General features: G+C 41.9%; 1 pseudogene; it reads left to right on the top strand.

Moving 5' to 3' along the window:
* Positions 1-3,542: 3,542 nt before the first annotated feature.
* LOC136164376 (nucleosome assembly protein 1-like 1) lies at positions 3,543-5,497 on the top strand (annotated as a pseudogene).
* The last annotated feature ends 733 nt before the right edge of the window (positions 5,498-6,230 follow it).

Here is a 6,230-nt window from a genome sequence, read left to right as displayed (position 1 = left end):
GAGACAGTGTATATAAAGTACCTGGCAAGTAGTATAGTTCAATACCATTTTATATTATTATTATTCCAGGTGAGAGTCTATCCTGGCATAGGCTGTTATGCCCCATAGTTACGTTACTCATGCAATTGCGCAAACAAAATTAATATTTTTTTAATTTTACCCAGTTCAAACAAATATGAAGGATTGCTGAAGGCATTTGTTTATCTTACTGTTGACAGCAGTCGCTTCTTTACCTTGATATTACGCAAGTATACTTTTGATCAGATGACTTCAATATACTCTGAAATTCAAGTATTTTGAATTTAAAATAGTTTTGAAATTATTTCAACATTTATGTTTTTTTAAAATAGGAGACAGAGACTGGATCTTGAAATTGTAAATTTTAGTGATATGGATACAATTCAAAATTATCCATGATCTGGAGATTTTTTATGGGATTTTCGTGAGATTTACATTTTGTGCTGCTCTCTGTTGTGGTCTGAAATAACACAAAATGTGAAACTTTTGGTCTACCCTAACCTTTCCTTCTTCCTAGTTCAAGGCTAGTGATTGCACCAAGGATCCCAACCCCTCTCTCTTCTAGGAACAGGGGTAGTGGGGAGACCTTAACTTCCTGCCCCAAATCCCCATGTGGCTGTGTGCTCAGTCATGTCTGACTCTTTGTCACACTATGGACTGTAACCCGCCAGACTCCTCTGCCCATGGGATTCTCAGTCCCCCCCACCACCAGATTGTGAGCTCTGCCAGGGCAAGGCCTCCCCTTGATCCATCTTTGTATCCTGGTTTCACTCAGCACTGGCTGATGTAGAAGACTGGGTTGCCATTTCCTCCTCCAGGGGATCTTCCCAATCCAGGGATCGAACCCATGTCTCCTGTGTCTCCTGCACTGCAGGCAGATTCTGTACCACTGAGTCACCTGGGAAGCCCCCCACCCCTACACATGGGTAACATCAACATTCTTTCCTTCTCAGAGCCAGACTTTTCAGGGTGGTTAATGCTTTCTCCATTGTCTCAATGAATTGCCATCATATTCACTTCTTGACCCACATTATTTTGGCTTCTATAGTTTTATTATATCTTCTTACAGTTAATACTGACTTCTGTAATGCTAATCCCAAGACACACATTTTATGTTTGGTCCTCATTATCTCATGCGCCCAGAATCCATCTTTCATTTCAAGTGTTGTGAAACTCTCTCCTTGTGGAGTGTGCTCCTAGTTTCCCTCATACTTCTCTGTGGCTCCTTTTCCTCCTCTGGAGCCTCACACTTCTTACCCAGTTTTTAAAATATTGATATTAGTCATGGTAACAGAGTAACATGACTAGGCACATTCAAAAGTCTCCCCTTATGGCAGAAAGTGAAGAAGAACTAAAGAGCCTCTTGATGAAAGTGAAAGAGGAGAGTGAAAAAGTTGGCTTAAAGCTCAACATTCAGAAAACTAAGATCATGGCATCCAGTCCCTTCACTTCAGGGCAAATAGATGGGGAAACAGTGCAAACAGTGGCTGACTTTATTTATCTGGGCTCCAAAATCACTGCAGATGGTGAGTGCAGCCATGAAATTAAAAGACGCTTACTCCTTGGAAGGAAAACTATGACCAACTTAGACAGCATATTAAAAAGCAGAAGCATTTCTTTGCCATCAAAGGTCCTTCAAGTCAAGGCTGTGGTTTTTTGAGTAGTCATGTATGGATGTGAGAGTTGGGCTGTAAAGAAAGCTGAGCGCAGAAGAATTGATGCTTTTGAACTGTGGTGTTGGAGAAGACTCTTGAGAGTCCCTTGGACTGCAAGGAGATCCAACCAGTCCATCTTAAAGGAGATCAGTCCTGGGTGTACATTGGAAGGACTGGTGTTGAAGCTGAAACTCCAATACTTTGGCCACCTGATGTGAACAGTTGACTCATTGGAAAAATACCCTGATGCTGGGTAAGATTGAGGGCAGGAGGAGAAGGGGACAATGGAGGATGAGATGGTTGGATGGCATCACTGACACAATGGACATGGGTTTGGGTGGACTCCGGGAGTTGGTGATGGACAGGGAGGCCTGGCATGCTGCGGTCCATGGGGTCGCAGAGTTGGACACGACTGAGCCACTGAACTGAACTGAACTGAAAGGTCTCCCCGATTCACTGGTTGTATCATTCAAAGGGACTGGGGAGACCAGTGCAACTGCTGTGTCACACAGGAGACAAAGAGAAAATGAGAAGGGACCTTAAAATTCTCAGTCTGGTGATAAGGGGCTTAGGGCAAGTCCCTTCCCCTTTTTTGGATTTAATTTCCTTATTCCAAGGACAGGACAAGGTCTAAATAATCCACATGGGTCCTTCCAATTGTGGCATTTACCCATTGTACTGTATCTCTTTGCTTATCAATCTGTCCCCCCCCCCCCCACCGCCAGATTGTGAGCTCTGCCAGGCCACGACCTCCCCTTGATCCATCTTTGTATCCTGGTGTCGCTTGGCAATGGCTGGTATACAGGTGGCAACAGTGCCCATGGGGAATGGGTCTATGCTTCCTTCCTGAACATTTCCATTCTCTTACCTCCAGGCTCTTGTGGAAGGAAGTAATGGAACTCTGTGTCCTTGGCCCTCTGTATGAAATTTGCTATGTAAATTCCACTGGTTCCTGTCTTTTCGCATCTTAGCGTGCCTATGTCCTCACAATAACCATGGTGGCTGTTCCAAATCACCACTCTGCTCAGGCACCCAATCCTCCCTGTCCCTGCCAGAGCAAACAATGCCTCAGAACCTTTTAAGAAAATTGAGGTTATTTGGCATCAGAAATCTAATCTACCCACTCCCTCCCTGTTTCTCACCTCTCACACTTCTCATATTTCCTCCCAGTTGCACCCCTTCAAAAACTGTAACTTCTGTGTTAAATTAAGAGCAAAACGCAGCGATTTCTACCCAGACTCAATATTTTCATGAAAATATCCATCTATGAAGTTTCTGAGCCACATCCCACCGGCTCATTCATTCTATTCAATGCCCCATTCATCCGCTGGCCCTATTTTTTCTCTCTTATTGCCCCTCTCTCAGCACTTTGCAACACCATGTCCGTTATGAACAAGCACCAGGCTCCCTGTCATGAAAATAACTGCCATTTTAATTTATTCTTCCTCTTCTCAACTCCCTTCCCCACTCCCTATGTTATGCTTATTCTCTTAGTATACAAACTGTTTGACCTGGGAAGTCTCCAGTTCTTTGTCTTCCATTTGTTTTGGAGATCATTATTCTGTGTTCCTCATTCTGCTCATTCCTAAATCGCCCCCTTCCCCCACATGTCTCCTTAGTTCAAGTGAATTAAAGAACTATTTTTAAAACATCTACTGTGTGTGTAGCCCAAAGTTGGGCTCCAGAGAATCCAAGATATGAAAAAAAAATATTTGAACCACTATAGAGTTTCAAAACCTAATTAGGAAAGCAAGTTGCATATATGAAGAGGTACATAATGAGGAATACATAATGAGGCTACATAGGACTGGTGACTGTGAGAGGCATAATAAATGAAAGCATGAGCTTTTTAAGCACCATCTGCGCGGCGCCGCCTCCTGCTCCTCTCGCCGCCGCCCTGAGTCACTGCCTGCGCAGCTCGGGCCGCCCGGCTCCCCGCGCTCGCCACAGATATTTGGCATTTGTACAACATGGCAGACATCGACAACAAAGAACAGTCTGAACTTGATCAAGATTTGTATGATGTTGAAGAAGTAGAAGAAGAAGAGACTGGTGAAGAAACAAAAATCAAAGCACGTCAGCTGACTGTTCAGATGATGCAAAATCCTCAGATTCTTGCAGCTCTTCAAGAAAGACTTGATGGTCTGGTAGAAACACCAACAGGATACATTCATTGAAAGCTTGCCTAGGGTAGTTAAAAGACGAGTGAATGCTCTTAAAAACCTTCAAGTTAAATGTGCACAGATAGAAGCCAAATTCTACGAGGAAGTTCATGATCTTGAAAGAAAGTATGCTGTTCTTTATCAGCCTCTGTTTGATAAGCGATGTGAGACCATTAATGCCATTTATGAACCTACAGAAGAAGAATGTGAATGGAAACCAGATGAGGAAGATGAAATTTCGGAGGAGCTAAAAGAAAAGGCCAAGATTGAAGATGAGAAAAAGGATGAAGAAAAAGAAGATCCCAAGGGAATTCCTGAGTTTTGGTTGACCGTTTTTAAGAATGTTGACTTGCTCAGTGATATGCTTCAGGAACATGATGAACCTATTCTGAAGCACTTGAAAGATATTAAAGTGAAGTTCTCAGATGCTGGTCAACCTATGAGTTTTGTCTTAGAATTTCACCTTGAACCCAATGAATATTTCACAAATGAAATGTTGACAAAGACATATAGGATGAGGTCAGAACCAGATGATTCTGATCCCTTTTCTTTTGATGGACCAGAAATTATGGGTTGTACAGGGTGCCAGATAGGTTGGAATAAAGGGGAAAATGTCACTTTGAAAATGATTAAGAAGAAGCAGAAACACAAGGGACGTGGGACAGTTCACACTGTGACCAAGACGGTCTCTAATGACTCTTTCTTTAATTTTTTTGCCCCTCCTGAAGTTCCTGAGAGTTCCTGAGAGTGGAGATCTGGATGATGATTCTGAAGCTATCCTCGCTGCAGACTTTGAAATTGGTCACGTTTTACGTGAGTGTATAATCCCAAGATCAGTGTTATACTTCACTGAAGAAGCTATTGAAGATGATGACGATGATTATGATGAAGAAGGTGAAGAAGCGGATGAGGAAAGGGAAGAAGAAGGAGATGAGGAAAATGATCCAGACTATGACCCAAAAAAAGGATCAAAACCCAGCAGAGTGCAAGCAGCAGTGAAGCAGGATGTATGTGGCCTTGAGGATAACCTGCACTGTAATAGCCAAAACACAACTCTTATTTACTTACAGCCTTATGTTTCTGTATTTTCTTGGTAGACTCAGAAGTTTTTTTTTAAAGGAAAGGAACTGATATTTTAAAGACCAAATTTGTTCTACTTAGCATTTTAACTAGTTTTTCTGCCAGCTGCATCGAATGCACAGAATCTCTCACACATGTTCGTCCGTTGCTATATACTTTGGTTCTTCTTGGAGTATTTTCATCATGTAACTGTTAGATTAAAGCTATGAAAATGAACAGAACTGTGAAATGAACCAGATTTTTTTGTCTTGCTAAGTTTTTTCCTGAAGAACCAAAGTATTTTTTCAGCTGGTTGAATGGGTTTAAGTTTACTTGCAAGAGCTGTGCCTTTCATTACTTTGTTACAGAAATACAATGATTTACATTAAGACAATTCATCATTTAAAAAGCAAAACTTGTCAAGTCAAGTATATGGTTAAGAATGTCCAGTAAGACTACACCTGATAATTTAGATTAACAGGTTTTTGTATGTCAGGTGACATTAGTTACTATAAGAAAAGTTTATTAACTAATAGTATGGTTATTGGTAATCATAGGGAGGTGAATAAAACCTAGTATTTTCAGAAAAAAAAATAAATGAAAGCATGAGCAAAGTGTCAAATGAAAGCTATAAAAATGTGTTGGGACGTCCCTGGTGGTACAGTGGATGGGAATCCACTTGCCAATGAAGGGGACATGAATTCAATCCCTGGTCCAGGAAGATTCCACATGGTGTGGAGCTGCTGGGGTTGTACACCACAACTACTGAGCTCCTACACTCTAAAGCCTGAGAGACACAACTACTGAGCCCATGTGCTACAACTACTGAGCCCGTGTACCTAGAGCCTGTCCTCCACAACAAGAGAAGCCACTGCAGTGAAAAGCCTATGAAAAGCCTGAAGAGTAGACCTTGCTCACTGCAACTAGAGAAAGTCTGCGTGCAACAATGAAGATCCAGCACAACAAAAAATAAATAAAAATGAGTGTGTTGATTGTTCACAGGATAGATTCCCATGGGCTGGGACTGGTTAGAGAAGCATTAATAGAGGCAGTGAATCTTGAAGATGAGTTTGAGATGAGCACAAGACACACAGGACAAGGATTGGGGGGTGTCAGGGAAGAGGGAGGTTAGGGAATATTAATTCTTCTTGCTTTGTCTATCTCAAGAATAGAAACATAAGGATCATCCTAGATTTCTTCCCTACTGTGTCCACATCCAGTCAGTTATCAATCCCCATAAAAAATACATCAGTATTTCTCCCACTCATTCTGCCTCTCTATCCCATGATACTGGCAGTCCAGGCCATTTTCACATCTTACCTGAACACAACAATAG

The sequence above is a fragment of the Muntiacus reevesi genome, chromosome 1, assembly GCF_963930625.1.
Source record: "Muntiacus reevesi chromosome 1, mMunRee1.1, whole genome shotgun sequence".
Taxonomy (NCBI): Eukaryota; Metazoa; Chordata; class Mammalia; order Artiodactyla; family Cervidae; genus Muntiacus; species Muntiacus reevesi.
This window is presented reverse-complemented; position numbering and strand designations above follow the sequence as displayed.